The sequence below is a fragment of the Gopherus flavomarginatus genome, chromosome 1 (genome assembly GCF_025201925.1).
Source record: "Gopherus flavomarginatus isolate rGopFla2 chromosome 1, rGopFla2.mat.asm, whole genome shotgun sequence".
In the NCBI taxonomy this organism is placed as follows: Eukaryota; Metazoa; Chordata; order Testudines; family Testudinidae; genus Gopherus; species Gopherus flavomarginatus.
This window is the reverse complement of record NC_066617.1, coordinates 338,546,019-338,566,469: the sequence shown is the minus strand read 5'-3', so window position 1 is coordinate 338,566,469 and position 20,451 is coordinate 338,546,019. Positions and strand designations below refer to the sequence as shown.

The 20,451-nt window shown below is 41.7% G+C and overlaps 1 pseudogene; it reads left to right on the top strand.

Moving 5' to 3' along the window:
- The first annotated feature begins 8,712 nt into the window (after positions 1-8,712).
- LOC127037075 (stomatin-like protein 2, mitochondrial) lies at positions 8,713-10,010 on the top strand (annotated as a pseudogene).
- Positions 10,011-20,451: the final 10,441 nt, after the last annotated feature.

The window sequence follows — 20,451 nt, the reverse complement described above, 5'->3', positions numbered from 1 at the left end:
TTGCTGTGGTACTCATCATCAGTCCCTGTGGAGCCATCCCTGCTGCAGCTGCTGGCCCCAGCACTTCGCCCACTGAATCCACGCCATGCTCAGTCTCTGCCTTTCCGCCCAGCCCGCCCAGGTAGTATCAATCTCCATCCCTCAGAAGGTACATGGACTGCTGGAAGTGGGGCAAGGCCAGGCATGCCCCCATGGGGGAGCCCTGGTGCAAGAGCTAGCCCCACAGTAGTGGTGAGAAGCAGTGGGTGGCTGCCCCATTGTCCAGTTTGTCCCCATGCCCCCTGTGCCAAATCTGAGCAGGCAGTGGTGCGGTCAGTGCTGCTCCTTCTAGTCACTGCCAATGGTATGCACTGTTCATAAGACGTGTATGGCTGCGGGTGCCACTGGCGGTACTTATACAGGACAGTACTTAAGCACAAGCACAAGCCTAACTTTAAGCATATGCGTAATCTATGTAAAGTTAGACATGTAGTTAAGTACCAAGGCCACTTACTCTATGTAGCATAGTCTCTCCTAGGACCTCAAACCATTTCGCAAATATTAATTACAAACTTCTCAATATTCCTATGAGAAAGGTAAGGATTGTTATACTTACTTTACAGACTGATAAATGGTGGCTTGGAGATATTATGTGACTTGCTGAGCTCAGTGTGTCAATAGTAGTGCCAGGATAAAACCCAGGAAAGTCCAAATCCCAGTCCCTTGCCTCTAAGCCTTTCTTTTTGTACTTTCTGTATTTCTTTTCATGTAGTAGTACCATACATTACATTTTATGGTGTCTTGTGTATTTCCTGGGATTTCAGTTCTTTAGCGCCTCTACTGAAAGTCTCAACAGTTGAGATCCTAACACAGATTTGACCGTGTGGATTCCCCTTCCTTTAAACATGAGTTGGATTTATCCCATGCTCATCCTGCTGCTCATTACATGTTTTCAATCTCATGCACATTTATCTGGTAATTGTTTTCCTTGCAGAATATGGAGCTGAAGTCTCCAGCTGGATAGGAGCAGGAAGATGTGCCAGAGGGAGAAGAAGGGTAGGAATAACCAAGTTCCACTTTGGTCACTTTTGAACAATGCTATGTTCACGGCATACACACAGAGAAGTTAGACAAAAATATAAATACTTTTCCTGAGAGGTTGCAGTGTTACACTTTCTTTCTTAGCATTCAGAACAATAACACACAAGAACCCCAAAACAGAGAGAGACAAAGCAGGTACTAATACTAAGTACTAAACACAGAGAGGCACAACTCATCCCAACTTACTCTAGGCTGTCTACAAACTGACTCTGCCAGGCCCTGATTGCATACTTCCCTACAGAGCCCCTAGCCTGCAAGCAGGATCAGGAAAACCCCAGAGAATGTAAAGTGATAGATAAGAACAGAAGAATGGCCATACTGGGTCAGACCAAAGGTCCATCTAGCACAGCATCTTGTCTTCCGATAGTGGCCAATGCCAGGTACCCCAGGGGGAATGAACAGAACAGGCAATCATCAAGTGATCCATTCCCTGTCACCCATTCCCAGTTTCTGTCAAAAAGAAGTTAGGGACACCATTCCTGCCCATCCTGACTAAAAGCCATTGATGGACCTATCCTCCATGAAGTTATCTAGTTCTAGATCACAATTTCAGTACAGCCTTCAATACATCACAAACAGGAGTGGAAAGGGTAGTGGAGTCCATCTCAGGCCATTGAAAGCTTTATAACAATGTTCTTACAAATTACAAAAATAATTATATCAACCTCTTGGTATCAAATATATATTAATGCTAATGGCACTATGAATTATATGCAGTGCATGATCATTATTAATTTAATAAGAAACACAATTTTTAAAATCTCCTGGATAGGTGAGGAGTTGTCAGGTACAGACCGCAGCAATGGAGAACTGGGACAAACCAGTGCTCTAGTCCCTTGTACCAGTGGACTGGTTGCTCCACGTCTAATCACATCAAGGACATTAAAGTTGCTCCTGGACATAGTCCCTTTTACCCCTATGTTGCATGCACAGCAGCCACCAAAAGGTGGCAGGAAGTCTGTAGTGCCACTAAACCAGGTGTGGATCTTACAGCTGTTCTGTGGCACTCAGATACAGCATGCCTGAATCATGGTGAAGCAAGGTAGTTAAACCTTGAACTTTAAGCACAGGAGCAGTCCTGCTGAAATCAATAAGCCAACTCTTATGCTTAAAGTTAGGCAGGTACTTACGTGCCTTCCTGAATGAGGATCTTAAGGAGCTAGAGAGGGATAAATGTGACTGAGGGCTCATCTACACTTACTGGGGGATTGACACTGCAGCGATCAATGCACTGGGGTCAATTTAGTAGGTCCAGTGAAGACCCACTAAACTGACTGCATATTGCTCTCCTGTTGACTCTGGTACTCAGACGGAGCGAGAAGAGCAAGAGGAGTAGATGGGAGAGCATCTCCCATTGACATAGCATAGTGTGGATCCCACAGTAAGTAGATCTAAGCTATGTTAACTTGACTTATGCTACTAACATAACTCAAATTGCGTAGCTTAGATTGACTGGCAGTGTATATGATTAAACCTTGAACTTTAAGCAGTGTATATCTGCCCTTAGAAGTTTTTACATTGCTTCTCACCCCTTAGCAATCTCTTAAGGGAAGATAATGAGGGTAGACCTAATCCTCTCCTCTCTTTGAGCGATATAGCACTATTTATTGTGGGAGGAAGGTATGTACCCTCATGTTTGTCAAAATCTGTAGTAATGACATGATTTAATTTATGTTTGCTGGATTCTTAATTATTTTTGTTGCATAGTATGATAGTTAGGGAGAGCCATAAATGAAAAGCTCCGAAGCAGTGATATTTCACTTGGACTTCACAGTGTATTGCTGTCACTATTTGTTTCTAGAGATTGCACAAGACAATTTGTGCGTCATTATTACGTATTTTGGACATTCCATTGTTCACTAGACTTAAAATGGTTACGAAGAAACCTGGATCAACAGACTCCATGAATCTGAGCTGATGTTGATGAAACTGGGGCTAGAATGTCATGCTGAAGTCAGGAAATAGCTTTAATGTAGCCGATAACCACAGGGATCAATAATCCAAACCTAATTCACAAAGGAGTGGATTCTCTACAAGACATATTGTTTGCAGTTGATTGGGGAGAGAAAAAGGTACCTTGAGTAAGCTTCAGGAGGTTGAACTATGCTGATTGCAAGAATACGGAGATTTAGACAGTATAGTTAAGGTACCAAGTTATTAATCTTAATAGAAGTTTTAATGAGTAAAAGAGAATACTTTTCAGAAGATTGAATTCAGTGACTATGAAAAACTACTAGATTTTCCAGATCTTCATGGCTTAAATGCATTTCTTTTCCTCTTTTTATTCTTTCTTTAACAGTTCTTACAAAATATCATATGATGAGCACAGAGTTTACTTCAGTTTTTATAGAGAGCTTATTGTAAAGTCACAATCTCACAGCACTGCTGCCATCATCAGTGCAGTCTTGTTATCAGTACCAGGTTTACAATGGTGCCATGCTCACACTCAGAAGGGGATCTGGCATCCGGACCACAGCCCTGCTCCCTCATGCTCCATTCCGAGGCCCAGCCCCCGTTCAGCCTCTTTCCCCTGAGGCTTTCCCCACTGTTCACTCCTCTCCACCCCATTGCCCCCTGCTCATTCTTCTCTGTCCCCTCCCCCTGTGCAAGCGGTGGCTGGGCCTTGGGGGGAAGAGGCTTAGTAGGGGTAGGCCTTCAGGGAGGAGGGCAGGTCATCTCTCAGGAGGTGGTGGGGGGAGACCAAGCAGGGGTGAGGCGTCAGGCCAGAGTGCAGGCGGGGCCTTGGGGGGAAGAGGCCAAACAAGGGTGGGACCTCAGGGGAATTGTGGGCAGAGCCGGGGGCAGAGCCATGGTCTGGGCACTGGAGCCCACAAAAAATGAATCTGGATCTGCTTGTTATTCATTATTCATGACATCAGGGCACTATTGTACATATACATACAAAGGAGTAGTCCTTCTACCACCTCCCCACCCCCCAGCAAAGAGTTAACAATACAAATATCTGAGATAGACAAAGGGAAGTGTGATCTCCATTTTACAGATTGGGAAGCAAGGCATATGGAGATTAAATTACTAGGCTAAGAACAGAGCCAGGAATTGAACCCAGATCGCCTGAGTTTTAGGCACAAAACCATCCTTCCTCTCATTGTTTGCATATGGCACTGACAGCAAATTTTAGCCCAATGGTTTCAATTAACAAATATTGTATACCTGCCTTACAATCATAAGCAAATGTAATCTTGTGGCCTGCACGCCATGTTGCTTCCTTCTAAACAGTCAATTTCAAGCAGTTTCATGCCTAACCATAGAGTCCCATGCCCAGCTAATATAGAAGGTGCACTTCTTTTACATAGCGAAATATACACAAAACAAATTGCAGAAGAGTGCAGCCATGAGAGTAAAAATGGAGAAAGAGAAATGAGGCGGTATAGGGTATAGGCAAGGGTAGAAAGACAGAGGGCTAGATTCTCTGCAGCATCTCCTGAAAGGCCTGCGTTAATGGAATTGTACTCTGGTAGGGCCCCTGTACACCACTTATGCAGCCTAAAGGGCTCGGATCAGGAACATAGCCCAGAGAGCCTTCATCTCCTCTCATTTACATCACTTAATTCAATTAATTCCAGATTTACATTGGTTTAAACTAGAGCAGAATCAGTCTTGGAAAGTCAGTGAGGCAAAATCTCTACTCAGCCACAGATGTCCTGTGTGACTTGGATAAATCACGAAGAGCCAGATTTTTAAAGGTATTTAGGTGCCTAAAGATGCAGGTGCTTTTGAAAATCTCACCAGGTGTCTTTCTGCATCTTTAGACACCTAAGTACCTTTAAAAATCTGGCCCTTGGCTTCTCGGTGCCTCAGAGAGGTCTTCTATTCAAACTACAGATTATTTATGAGTACAGAAGAGGATGAGCAAGGTCCATGGGGTAGGCTGGAGTACATCCATGGATGTCTTTAGAAATAAGAAAGGTAGACTAAAACTGTACTTTGAAACAAATGAGGAGCTAATGGAGTTCTATAGCATCTTCAGAAAGCTCAGTGAGTCATTTTATTATGTACTGATTGATGCTGTGAAAAGTTTAATTAAAGGTGGTGCTCGTGAACAGTGTCAGTTTATTTGCATTCTGAGAAGGTGAGTCTAAGCTCACCTAGGACAAAAGGCCAGTGTCCTCAGTTGAAGGAGGGGCCACAGAGCTCAGAAACAACAGGTTCCATGGAAGACAAATAATAAAAACAAGAAAGGAATCAGGGGTCAAAAGTTCCATGTGAGGGTACTACACTGGGCCACTGAGTGGAGAATCCTGGACACATCCACTGCTCCAAAAAGGAGCCCAAGGAGTTAGTGGACAGCACTCAGAGGAACTCTGCCTAGAGACTTGAGGCAAGTAGGAACCAAAAGTAAAACTCCACAATCACAGATAACCTCCCTGTCAAGCCTTCTCCTTCTAGATTGATGTATGGCTATCTTGGCCAGTGCCAGGAGTCGGATGAGGAGCTAACACAACTTTGTGAGACCACAAACAGGGAATGTATAAAAGAAACATTATATGTCAGAGTCACAGCCACAGGTACATCACAGGTAGGAGCAGAGTATGCTTCCCCACATTGATATGTTAATTAACTCCAGTCCTCACTTGCAATGTACCTCAACCAACCTATCATGACTTCTAGCAATGTATTCCCTAATGCTTTCTATTCAGATCACCAGTAAAGATGCCAAATAATGCCAACTGTGGTATCTTTGGTGCTGCTTTTATTTTATGGACATCTATAAAGAACAGGGCTGGAAACATGAGCACATTTCATTATACCCATCTCATAGAACCAAAAGGGACCCTGAAAGGTCATTGAGTCTAGCCCCCTGCCTTCACTAGCAGGATCAAGTACTGATTTTACTGCAGATCCCTAAGTGCCCCCCTCAATGATTGAACTCACAACCCTGAATTTAGCAGGCCAATGCTCAAACCACTGAGCTATCCCTCCCCCTAAGTAGATGTTGGATGGCCTATATTAAATGGTCTAGTGAACACATGCTCATTCGATGGGAGGGCACTCTATCATGAATCGTCCCTTAGAATTTGTGCTAATTATTTATGCTAAACAATCTATTCCACCTTGTATTTAGCTTTGATGCTCAGAGTACCTTTCCCAGACTTGAAGAAGAGCTCTTTGTAGCTCCAAAGCTTGTCTCTCTCACCAAGAGAAGTTGGTCCAATAAAAGATATTACCTCACCCACCTTGTCTCTCTACTATCCTGGGACAAACACGGCTATAACTACACTACATAAATCAGATGGTAAGCTACATCAACTTGAATAATGCTACTAACGTAACTCAAATTGCGTAGCTTAAATAGACAAACCTTAAGTCACCAATTCCCCCTATACTGTAAATTTATTAAAGGATCCAGAGAATGTAATAGATGTAATTTTTGGTAATTACTTTTAACATTTTATATTATCGTATTTGTATGCACGCAGATGAGAATTCATTAGGAAGTGATAGTTATCAAGTAAAGTGCAAAAGAGTAAAAAAAAAAAAAAAAGGTAAAAAAATGTGGAGACTGTTTTGTAACACATTTTCTGAGCTTCCACTGCTGCTGTGTGAAGTTAACAATCAAGGAGAAAAAAGGAAGAGTGAACAGAATTTTAAGCACATCACTCTAAGTCACAGGGACTTTCCAATGATAGTAACCTAGGAAAAAAATTGTTATTCGAAGCCCATGATCAGATAGTAGGACACTACTAGCGCATAAATATTTTGTATCTATGTGAATTCTATACTCAGCTGGAATCCATTATGTCAGAAAGAGAATTACTTACCAAGAGTGAACATACATATGTAGACAAATAAAATTAAAAAGTTCAATCATGTATTCTATGATATTTTTGTTTTGAACTGTTACCGTGGCATGTTACTGCCCATTTAACTGTTCCAATTTTATCAATTTTGCCCCTTTTATCTATTGAGATCACATATATTTGTTAAGCATTATCCTAATCTGAGCTTTAATAAAGCATTCTCCTCTACTGCCTAAATCTATTTGTAAAGCCATTATATATTGTTAAGCTTTCATAATCAATTTTATAATATTCATCCTGTTCAGGGTTAGCTCCTCACCTGTTCTGAGGAGTGCACATTTCCATTCATAGGGGGAGGAGGTTGAAGAGGTAAAGATTACCTTTGCACTCCCCTGATCGTGGACTGCTGTACCCCAGCAGCAATGAATGAGCTGGCACACAAGCCCCTTTGCTGTGTCTAAGCCACTGGAGTGTTCCTCCAGTGGCCAGTTATGCCAGCTTTGATATTCTTTTAAGCAGGCAGCACAGCACTAAGACACCTCACTGGAGCACAGATTTTGGACCAGCAAGCTATTCATTCTGTAAGCAATGTAACACAGGGGAGCTACTTCCTTAAAATAACAATCTCCAGAACTAAAAAAAATAATGTTCTACTGTTAAATCAGTGACATAACTGGTTAGGAAAAACACTTGGGTTTTTCTTTCTTTTCTCTCCCCTCCTTCCCCTCCTGCACACTGGGCCTGATTCACTCTCTTTTATTCATGCATTTATTTTTAGAACACCAACTGATTTCCATAGAATTACACTGGTGGAAAACTGGTGTCATAGAGTGGAAAGAGTCATTGGTGACTGATGGAGGAAAGCTCAATACTTTAAAGGATATTTTTAAACAATTTGTACACATTGTCTTGCAAAACATACAAAATCAAACCAAAAAACAACCAAACGAAATCAAAACAGAAAACGAACAAAACTTTTACATTCAGACGTTATTTCTGCATGAACAATTGTAAATTGACATATTTTACATAAAACCCTGCCTCTGCTTCTCTCCAAATCAATGGCAAAGCTTACATTGACTTGCAGTAGAGCAAGACTGAGCTCTGATCACTTGTATATTAAAATATCTTTGGTTAAATGGAATTAATTACAAAATTGAGTTAAAATAAAGCTAAGGGTGCCGCACAAACAAACAAAAAAAAAAAACCCCACCACCACAGGACAGCAGGAAGAAAATGCAGACAGACATTCTCTAAATGTACCACCACCCTTTACTGAATCATGTCCTGGCTAGACTGAGTTGCATATGGCAGATGGATAAAACACATATTTGAGAGGTGGAACATGCGGGGTGGAACAAAAGCTGTAAGATGCAGACTAAAAACATGAACTTAGAAAATGGAAAAAGTAAAATCAGGCATTAGCAAAATATTCCTAACTCTGAGATCAATCTGGCAATTGAATAATGTACCCAGGGAAGTAATCAAGGCACCAACATCTCTAGACATGTTGGAGAGAAAATGTAACACGTGAAATATTGTAGAGAGGAGTTTGTGTTGTACTTTATTATTATTACTTTTTTAGAAAAGCTTATCAATTACTCATTTAATTTTTTTGTACTTTCAACTTAGGAGTGATGCAAAATTGAATAGGAAGAGCTGGTATTTACTGTTATTTTAGACAGACTTCGTTTAATTGTAATAAAAACCCAGTGAGAGGGTTCTTATGTAAACTTAAAAATACCTGAATGACATCCTGCTGCAGAGCTCCCGGTGTCTAGGGCCTTGGGCATGGCTGGCTCCTGCCCCACAGAGATGCCCCTCCAGCCTGCCCATGAACACCGTCATGCTCTTCATGTCCCAGCAGGAGGCCTAGGTGGTGGAGTAAATGAGCAGATTTCACTGCATCTTGGAGCCTGGTTTGAATTTCCTCATCCCACTGCTGGCTCATTCAGCACATGCAGGGCCTAAAGTACGGGATATTGTCATGTTCCGGAGCAGTTAGCCATCACGCTGGATAACGTCACCCTGCAGATGGATGGTGTCCTGTGTCTCCAGATTATGGACCACTATAAGGTCGGTAATGGGATAGAGGACTCTAAGCATGTAGGGCTACCTTCTTTGAAAAGCAAAAAACAGCAACCATCACCCCACAAAGCATGCCCATCACAACCCCAACCACAAGGCAACTCCACAATCCTCCCTCCCTTCAGCTGCCACCTATACTATCTAGAGAGAGAACACATAGTTAAAATTGATAACATCATTTTCTTACTTAAACTGTGGAAGTGGGAACACTGCAGCACCTTTAGATGGACACAGAAACTTTTAACATTAGATATCCCAGTGTATTGTGATGATAATGCAAATCTTTAGACTCATGTAAAAAAATCCAAGCAGATTAAATTATTTTTCTGGCAACTGGCAAATCCATAAAAAAATGGCCAGGCTGGTTAAATACCAGCCAGTTGATGATCCTATGAGTATGCAGTGACCCAGGTGGCCCAGACCACACCATGAGGTCTGAGTTGGGGAAAATCTCCCTGGACAAAGTCTTCTAGGAGCGGGATGGGAGTGCCTCAACATCAGCATTGTGGATGCCATCAACCAGGCCTCAGGGCTATTTGGGTATCCGGTGCCTGCGGTATGAGATCTAGTACATCCATCTGCCTCCCCGGGGAAGAAGTCAATGCAGATGCAGGTGGAAGCAGAGAGATGGAAACGGGCGACAGTGTAGAGTCAGATGGAACCAGGGAATCTGAAATCAAAGTGGCGGAGGGCTGGAAGCAGGTCCAAATCCTGGCCGCCGAGAAGGCTGAACAGATCAAGAAGCTGCTGGGGAGGCTAATGCCATGCTGGTCAAGGCCAAGGCCAAAGCAGAAGCTATTTGGCTCCTGGCTGATGCTTTGATGCAACAGAACAGCAACGCATCCGCCTCTCTGGCTGTGGCTGAGCAGTATGTGAGTGCCTTCTCGAAGCTGGCCACACACTCCAACACTGTCCTACTGCCATACAACAGCGGGGACATCACCAACATGGTCACGCAGTCCCTGGGCATTTACAGTACCCTGACCAAACCACAAGCTGTTAAGAGCCAGAAGTGACTCCACTAGCCTCGAGGTCCCCACCTGCACAGAGCTGTCTAATGCAGACCAGGTGAATTCCAGCTAGTGGAGGAGCCCAGAAGACATGGATCACTGTGAACAAACTGCTGTGGCATCACCTGTCATGGAGCGGGGCACCCCAATTCTGCCGTGGAGTGAGCCCTGCAGGGCACCTGCCATGGGGTTATGCCCTGCTGCCCTCCCCAATCAGAGTCTCTTCTCCCTCTTTTGGGTTTTATTTTTATTTGGATTTAATCATGTAATAAAAGAGATGGCTCCAGAAAAAAAAGTGAAAGCAGTATTCCTATTGCAGTCAAGGTACAAACAACGACAATGAAAATATGCCATCAGCTGAGTTTCCATGCTAAACTAATTTCCTCTTGTGTCCTAATTATTTTTAAGTGTCACTCATTATTACTCATTAATAATGACCTGTATAAAATATTCAAGTGGCAATATAATTGTTTGTGTTAGAAACATGTCTAATATCCCTGTCTCATGATTAAAAATTAGTCAGTTCATTCCCAAATGGTACTTTTTAAGTAAAATTTAAAAGATCAAAGTAGCAGTTATGCACAATCCATCAGATGTATTAACATGAATGTCAAAATCCCCCAGGATGAAAGTTTTATCAGGAGAAATGTACTATGGGATATAAGAGTTTATGGACTAATTAACAGGCAGAATGAAATTCTACTACTATAGTTAAAGCTACAATTTTAGATGACATAGATCTAACGTGTTTTTAGATCAGCGGAGCTGGGAAATGTTTGACAAAGTTTGCTCTGTGACTGACAGTTTGAAATTCAGCTGGTAAGAGTTCAACAAGATTTTTTGTGTGATGTATTAAAAAGTTAAAGGGACGTATGTTTATGGGTGGAGGGGTGGTTTTGCAGCAGAATGTCCCTCTTTTCAGTCAGGGTTTAAGTTAATAATTATGTTGTGTCGGACTACAATCCTTCACATTTCATTTTTCAAAACTAATTGTATCCCATCATCCAATCTTACACACACATACAATATTGGTGCTAGCCTTGGAAGCAAAGGTGGGCAAACTCAACTAATTACAGTCTGTAAGTGTTGCACAATATATTTCTGACACTGGTGTTTTTTCCTCAGTGTACACAGAAGCAAAAATTCTGAGGTAAGACGTTCTGAGATATTTCTGTTTTAGTATTAAGACTTGCACTCTTGGGGCAACTTGTGAACCCCTTACTCGCATTGATGTATGGGTAGTCCCATTGATATTAATGGTTGACTAACTCCTCACCAAATTGGGTAAAGGGTCCACAGTTTGGCCCACAGTGGTGGGCAAAGGGTGAACTCTGTATTGGATGCTACACCATAGTAAGTGGTGAATGACCTCTTAGATTGTTTATTGTGAATCTGTAAATCAGGTAGGTGCCTTTTTGTATGCAAGTTATTTTAAATAATTGATATTCTAACCAATTGCCTGGTATCTGTGTGCAGATGTGGTTGTCCCATCTCGAAAAAGGTATATTGGAATTGGAAAAGGTTCAGAAAAGGGCAACAAAAATGATTAGGGGTATGGAATCCCTTCCGTATGAGGAGAGATTAATAAGACTGAGACTTTTCAGCTTGGAAAGGTGATGGCTAAGGGGAGATATGATTGAGGTCTGTAAAATCATGATTGGTGTAGAGAAAGTAGATAAGTAACTGTTGTTTACTACTTCTTATAACACAAGAACTAAAGGTCACCAAATGAAATTAATAGGCAGCAGGTTTAAAACAAAAAAAAAGGAAGTATTTCTTCACACAATGCATAGTCAACCTGTGGAACTCCTTGCCAGAGGATCTTTTGAAGGCCAAGACCATAACAGGGTTCAAAAAAGAACTAGATAAATTCATGGAGGATAGGTCCATCAATGGCAATTAGCCAGGATGGGAAGGAATGGTGTCCCTAGTCTCTGTTTGCCAGAAGCTAGGAATGAGCGACAGGGGATGGATCACTTGATGATTACCTGTTCTGTTCATTCCCTTCTTCTGCAGCATGCAAGGCCTGCAAAGGCACCAGTAGGTGGATATTTTGCCTGCAACTCTTCCATGTAGTCCCAGTCTGAGGCTTAAGGGGTGTGCTGAGTCCTGCACTCACCCTCAGAGATGGATTTTGTTCTTGCTTTATTTTAAGGTTTTGTTTTTTAAAGCTGAGACAGGCTGGAGAGAAATTAACCCATTCAGCTGTGTTGAGAAATCATGCATCATGCATGGATGCTGGCATTTGGAACTTGCTCATATCTCAGTGATGCATGAGTTCTGCTAAGGGACAAAGTCACTGAAGTTAATTCATGCACGGAAGACTGTGGTCTATAATATGGCAGGACACACATGGGATCTGTTGCTGAACATTTGCTTCTGTTTTCATTATGGATGCCCTCATCTCAAAGGTCCCAGTTATTTCCCTGAGGGTCTATATGTTGAGGGGATATTCTGCACATGACTGCACTAGACTGCAGCAGAGACCTCTCCAGCAGACTGGAGGATAACACACGAAAGGGTGGAAAGGCATTGGCATTCCATATAGGAAGGGAAGAGGAAAGCACATCATGCTTCCTGAACTGATAAGAGCTCAGCCTGTGACTGTCGTACATGTCTATATTTGAGATTGGTGGTAGCCTGTCGCTGCAGAACCTTCTACAGACCTGGACCCCGTGTTGCCTGGCTGCTAGATTAGTAGTGTGTAGGGAACGTTTCAGAGACTAAGAACCACCATGGAGGCACAGAGGTTCACCATGCAGACATTTAATTTCCCATTGCCCTTCACAGTAGGAAGGATGATGGAATCCTCATTTTATGTACATGTGCATTGAAACACAACAGCAAGTGTTGCTTACAAACGTTATTAAAGGGATATACTGTGTTTGGCCCAAGTTCTCTTTGAAAATACACAGAGAATTTCATATGGTGCTTAGACATGACAATAATGGGTGCTATACAAAACCTTGAGACAGATGGATAGACAATATGGATGTGTAAGAACCTGTTAAAGGGGGTCTTTCCACTTCCTGCCTTCACTCCCTTCCCCCCACAATCCTAGTTGTTTGTATAACAAAAAAGAGCTAACTTCTGTGCTTTAACTGGTTTTGCTATTTTTCTGCAAATCAGAACCCAAAAACTAGTTTTTATTTTGAATGACCCACTCAATGAACTGCTCATCAGAAGGAGCTCATAAAGTGATAGCTTGCTTCAAAAACCTAGGCTCAAAACTGACAACATTCTAAGTGAATATTGGAGAGTTCAGTTCTGGATATCTTTGCGAGCACTGGATCTATAAGGCATGCTGACAGGAAGAATTGCTTGCTTATGGATCCATGACACAGCTCCAGAAAGATGGATGACAAGCAAAATGGTCAAATAAAAAATAACATGCCTTCCCCCAAACCAATAACAATCCTCTCAGCACTTTAATAATGCTGAAATAGAAATACCATCATTTGATGTGGAATACTTAAAGAATAAGACAAAACAAGCATGGTATTTGGAGTCATTTTTCCATGCCGTGGGAAGCATTAATAAATCACATGGCTAGACACCCTAGAAAAGTGCTATTAAGAGTGTCATTGGTGTAATGAAATGGAAATAGCTGGCACCAATTAAAAACATCACAGATAGCTGGGACAGTGACATCAGAGGCACTCCCCTTTCTTGTCTCAGTCTCTCATACTTTATATTCTCCCCACCGCTGCTCTGTAAATAGTTCAATGCTGAATGGTAGGATTCCAACATCAATATCCTTCCCTTTTCCCCCTCCTTCATTATACCCTGAATTCCTCTGCAAACTACTTGTGAATCAGTGAATAACGGAGACACAGAGACACAGACAAAAAAGGCTACTACATATGCAGATGTACCTATAGGTCTGATAGGAGTGGAAAGGAGAATTCTGATTTAACATGATTTTACAAAGAAGCATTATCAACAGTCAGTTTTATTCCTTGTACTGAAAGTTATTAACACTGGGACGGCATCGCTGAGAGCCCATGGGAAATCACCATTTGTGTATAGAATTCTAAAGCCATTGCATAAGATCCAATGAACTTGTGGAACAGCCTTATTTATAAGAGAGCCAAGAGAAAAAACTTCCAGGCAAAGTAACTCCATGGCACAGATTAATAGCTTGAGGAGAATAAAATGATATTTGTATGACACCTATTAATGCAATGAATTACTGTTGTGCTGTCTTGCTCTTCCCTTCATAAATCAGAACCTTGTGGTAGCAGAGTAGGAAAAAGTAGAATGGAGAATGAAAGACTTCAAACAAAGATCTCCAAGGTAGAGTGGATGAAGTATGCTGTCTTTTTGACTGTTTGTATGCTTATATACCCCTGGTTAGTGCTCAGAATCCACAGGGATGGCACATTATTATTTATTTGTATTGCTAGAAACTGTACAAAAACACTGGCAGACCCACTCCTTCCCTGCAGAGAAGGGGAGTGGGACAGTGAGAGGAAAGGATAGCAAGAAGGGGTGGAGATGGGGCTGGGACTGGATGGAGCCATGGCTGCATATCCCCAATGTGCCAGACAGCACAGCTGTGCTAGCATGCTGACCTGCACCAGGTACAGGCCCAACATAATTATATCTATGTTGACCATATTTCCCCAAACTGAAAATGGGACACTAGTAAGTAGTGATGCCAGGCAAGCTCAGGCCAGCCACATGGCACCTGGAGTTGCTGCTCACCCGAGCTGTCTGGTGTAACCACTAGCCCAGGTTGCCTGGCATCACCCGTTTGCCTGATCCCTGCCACATGAGGCTGGTCTGAGCTGATGTCATGGAAAACTTTTTGGCAAAACTGTATGTGTCGCATTGGCACAGAGGAACGTTCGGGCAAGAGCAAATGGGACACATGCTTAGTTTTGCCAAAAAAGTCAAGCCGTCCAAGACAGAACTTAAAAATGAGATTGTCCCAGCCAAAATGGAATGCATACTTCCATAGTTATATCCTCACCAGAGAAGAAGGGAGACAGGGAGGCCAACTGTGATCTACAGGGTCACAATCTATTTTCTGGGCTTCTCCTTGTCCAGAGCAGATCATAAAGTACAGATCTAACCATCTGTGTTTGTGCTAGCACCTAGGCTAATGGGATCCTGATCTTGGTTGGGCCTCTGGGTCCTACTGTATTATAAATACAAAATAAACAAAGACGTATCTACCTAGAAAGTTGCCTTCTGAGAGAGTCTAAGGAATCTGGATTTTGATAACCTAAATTAAGGAATTAGGAAGGAAGTCAGAGAAACAGAAAATGACAAACACTTTAAGGCCAAAGATATAATATAGAATCTTAGAATTATAGGACTGGAAGGGACCTCAAGAAGTCACCTAGTCCAGTCCCTGCACTAATCGCAGGACTAAGTATTATCTACACCATCTCTGATAGGTATTTGTCTAATCTGCTCTTAAAAATCTCCAATGATGGAGATTCCACAACCTCCCTAGGCAATTTATTCCAGTGCTTAACTACCCTGACAGTTAGGAAGTTTTTCCTAATATCCAATTTAAACTGCCCTTGCCGCAATTTAAGCCCATTGCTTCTTGTCCTGTCCTCAGAGGTTAAAGAGAATTTTTTCTCCCTCTTCCTTGTAACAACCTTTTATGTACTTGAAAACCATTATCACATACCCTCTCAGGCTTCTCTTCCTCTGACTAAACACCCCCCTCCCCTTTTTCTTTTTCAGTCTTCCCTCATAGGTCATATTTTCTAGACCTTTAATCATTTTTTTTGTTCTTCTCAGGATTTTCTTTAGTTTGTTCACGTTTGACTCAAATTTAGCTTGTGGCCCATTATGACCCCAGATCCTTTTCCGCAGTGCTTTTTCCTAGGCAGTCATTTCCCATTTTGTATGTGTACAACTGATTGTTCCTTCCTAAGTGGAGTACTTTGCATTTGTCGTATTGAATTTCATCCTATTTTCCTCAGACCATTTCTCCAGTTTGTCCAGATCATTTATTTTAATCCTATCCTCCAATGCACTTACAGTCCCGCCCAGCTTGGTATCATCCTGTAAACTTCATAAGTGTACTCTCTATTTCCATTATCTAAATCGTTGATGAAGATATTGAACAAAACCAGACCCAGAACTAATCACTGCAGGACCCCACTCATTATGCTCTTCCAGCATGACTGTGAACCACTGATAACTGGTTGGAAAACTGTTCCCAGAGAGTAGTTATGCACCCATCTTATAATAGCTCCATCTAGGTTGTATTTCCCTAGTTTGTTTATGTGAAGGTCATGTGAGACAGTATCAAAACCTTACTAAAGTCACAATATACCGCATCTTCTGATTTCCCCCATCCACAAGGCTTGTTACCCTGTCAAAGAAAGGGTATTAGGTTGGTTTGGCATGATTTATTCTTGACAAATCCATGCTGACTGTTATTTATCACCTTATTATCTTCTAGGTGGTTGCAAACTGATTGATAATTATTTGCTCTATTATCTTTTGGGGTACAGAAGTTAAGCTGACTGATCTGTAATTTCCCAGGTTGTTCTTACTTCACTTTTTATAGATAGGCACTATATTTGCCCTTTTCCAGTCTTCTGGAATCTCTCCCACCTTCTAGTGGCCCAGCTATGTCCTCAGTCAGCTCCTTGAGTACTCTAGGATGTATTTCATAAGGCCCTGATGACTTGAAGACATCTAATGTGTCTAAGCAATTTTTAACTTATTTCCCTATTTTAGGCACTGAGTCTACCTCATTTTCACTGGTGTTCACTATGCTAGATGTCCAATTGCTACTCATCTTTTTGGTGAAAACTGAAACAAAAAAGTCATTTAGCACTTCTGCCATTTCCACGTCTCTGTTATTGTTTCTAATTTTGACCTTACATACGTGTTATTTTTTATATTCATCCTTAGTAATTTGACATAGTTTCCACTTTTTTTAGCCCTCTTTTTTGAGTTTCAGATCTTGGAAGAGCTGCTGGTTAAGCCAGGGTGGTCTCTTGCCATACTTCCTATCTTTCTTATGCAGTGGGAAATATGCATGTCATTCTCTGATTTCATATTAAATCCCCTTGCATTGAATCCGGTGTAAGAAAAATTAATAGATTCTTGAAAGTTCACCCTAGATCTGTAGTCTATAGGGTAAAGCAGCAGATTGCCAGATCTGGGAAATGACTTGTTACTTCCTTTCATTGATCTCTTTAATCAGCTTGCTGCTCTGGAGCAACTTCCCTGTGAGAACATGACATCTTTTCTGCAATAAGAAAGGGAATATGGATATGTAAAACTCCTGTTATGTTTTCTCCCTTAGTTTATCCCATTCAATGGATACTGTGCCATAGTAATTTGGACACTAGCAGAACTTCACAGATGTGGCCAAATATATGTTTGCTACTGTTATTTTGCCAATGTTCAATTGGAATAAAGTACAAAATGGATGTTAATATGTCTGGAAGAATCAAAAACAAGGAGTCCGGTGGCACCTTAAAGACTAACAGATTTATTTGGGCATAAGCTTTCATGGGTAAAAAACTTATGCCCAAAAAGCTTATGTCCAAATAAATGTGTTAGTCTTTAAGGTGCCACTGGACTCCTTGTTGGTTTTGTGGATACAGACTAACACGGCTACCCCCTGATACCAGACGTACTAGTTCACACTAGAGAAAGATTATGGGCTAGAGTACATATACTCATAGACTCCAGGACTGGAAGGGACCTCGAGAGGTCATTGAGTCCAGTCCCCTGCCCTCATGGCAGGACCAAATATTGTCTAGACCATCCCTAACAGACATTTATCTAACCTACTCTTAAATATTTCCAGAGATGGAGATTCCACAACTTCCCTAGGCAATCTATTCGTGTTTAACTACCCTGACAGTTAGGAACTTTTTCCTAATGTCCAACCTAAATCTCCCTTGCTGCAGTTTAAGCCCATTGCTTCTTGTTCTATCATTGGAGGCTAAGGTGAACAAGTTTTCTCCCTCCTCCTGATGACACCCTTTTAGATACCTGAAACTGCTATCATGTCCCCTCTCAGTCTTCTCTTTTCCAAACTAAACAAACCCAATTCCTTCAGCCTTCCTTCATAGGTCATGTTCTCAAGACCTTTAATCATTCTTGTTGCTCTTCTCTGGACTCTCTCCAATTTCTCCACATCTTTCTTGAAATGCGGTGCCCAGAACTGGACACAATACTCCAGCTGAGGCCTGACCAGCGCAGAGTAAAGCGGAAGAATGACTTCTCGTGTCTTGTTTACAACACATCTGTTAATGCATCCCAGAATCACATTTGCTTTGTTTGCAACAGTATCACACTGTTGACTCATATTAAGCTTGTGGTCTACTATGACCCCTAGATCTCTTTCTGCCATACTCCTTCCTAGACAGTCTCTTCCCATTCTGTATGTGTGAAACTGATTGTTCCTTCCTAAGTGGAGCACTTTGCATTTATCTTTATTGAACTTCATCCTGTTTACCTCAGACCATTTCTCCAATTTGTCCAGATCATTTTGAATTTTGACCCTGTCCTCCAAAGCAGTTGCAATCCCTCCCAGTTTGGTATCGTCCGCAAACTTAATAAGCGTACTTTCTATGCCAACATCTAAATAGTTGATGAAGATATTGAACAGAACCGGTCCCAAAACAGACCCCTGCGGAACCCCACTTGTTATACCTTTCCAGCAGGATTGGGAGCCATTAACAACTACTCTCTGAATACGGTTATCCAGCCAATTATGCACCCACCTTATAGTAGCCCCATCTAAATTGTACTTTCCTAGTTTATCTATAAGAATATCATGCGAGACCGTATCAAATGCCTTACTAAAGTCTAGGTATATCACATCCACCGCTTCTCCCTTATCCACAAGGCTCGTTATCCTATCAAAGAACGCTATCAGATTAGTTTGACACGATTTGTTCTTTACAAATCCATGCTGGCTATTCCCTATCACCTTACCACCTTCCAAGTGTTTGCAGATTATTTCTTTAATTACCTGCTCCATTATCTTCCCTGGCACAGAAGTTAAACTAACTGGTCTGTAGTTTCCTGGGTTGTTTTTATTTCCCTTTTTATAGATGGGCACTATATTTGCCTCCTTCCAGTCTTCTGGAATCTCCCGCATCTCCCATGATTTCCCAAAGATAATAGTTAGAGGCTCAGATACCTCTTCTATTAACTCCTTGAGTATCCTAGGATGCATTTCATCAGGCCCTGGTGACTTGCAGGCATCTAACTTTTCTAAGTGATTTTTTACTTGCTCTTTTTTTATTTTATCTTCTAAACCTACCCTCTTCCCGTAAGCATTCACTATATTAGACATTCCTTCAGACTTCTCAGTGAAGACCGAAACAAAGAAGTCATTAAGCATCTCTGCCATTTCCAAGTCTCCCGTTACTGTTTCCCCCTCCTCACTAAGCAGTGGGCCTACCCTGTCCTTGGTCTTCCTCTTGCTTCTAATGTATTGATAAAAATTCTTCTTGTTTCCCTTTATTCCCATAGCTAGTTTGAGTTCATTTTGTGCCTTTGCCTTCCTAATCTTGCCTCTGCATTCCTGTGTTTTTTGCCTATATTCATCCTTTGTAATCTGACCTAGTTTCCATTTTTTATATGACGCCTTTTTATTTTGTAGGTCACACAAGATCTCATGGTTAAGCCAAGTTGGTCTTTTGCCACATTTTCTATCTTTCCTAACCATCGGAATAGCTTGCTTTTGGGCCCTTAATAGCGTCCCTTTGAAAAACTGCCAACTCTCCTCAGTTGTTTTTCCCCTCAGTCTTGATTCCCATGGGACCTTACCTATCAGCTCTCTGAGCTTACCAAAATCCGCCTTCCTGAAATCCATTGTCTTTATTCTGCTGTACTCCCTTCTACCCTTCCTTAGAATTGCAAACTCTATGATTTCATGATCACTTTCACCCAAGCTTCCTTCTACTTTCAAATTCTCAACGAGTTCCTCCCTATTTGTTAAAATCAAGTCTAGACCAGCTTCCCCCCAGTAGCTTTTTCAACTTTCTGAAATAAAAAGTTGTCTGCAATGCAGTCCAGGAACTTATTGGATAGTCTGTGCCCTGCGGTGTTATTTTCCCAACATATATCTGGATAGTTGAAGTCCCCCATCACCACCAAATCTTGGGCTTTGGATGATTTTGTTAGTTGTTTGAAAAAAGTCTCATCCACCTCTTCCACCTGATTAGGTGGCCTGTAGTAGACTCCCAGCACGACATCACCAGTGTTTTTTACCCCTTTTAGCCTAACCCAGAGACTCTCAACACTTCCGTCTCCTATGTCCATCTCCACCTCAGTCCAAGTGTGTACATTTTTAATATATAAGGCAATACCTCTTCCCTTTTTCCCCTGTCTATCCTTCCTGAGCAAACTATACCCATCCACACCAACATTCCAGTCGTGCGTATTATCCCACCAAGTTTCAGTAATGCCAACAATGTCATAGTTGTATTTATTTATTAGCACTTCCAGTTCTTCCTGCTTATTACCCATACTTCTTGCATTTGTATATAGGCATCTAAGATACTGGTTTG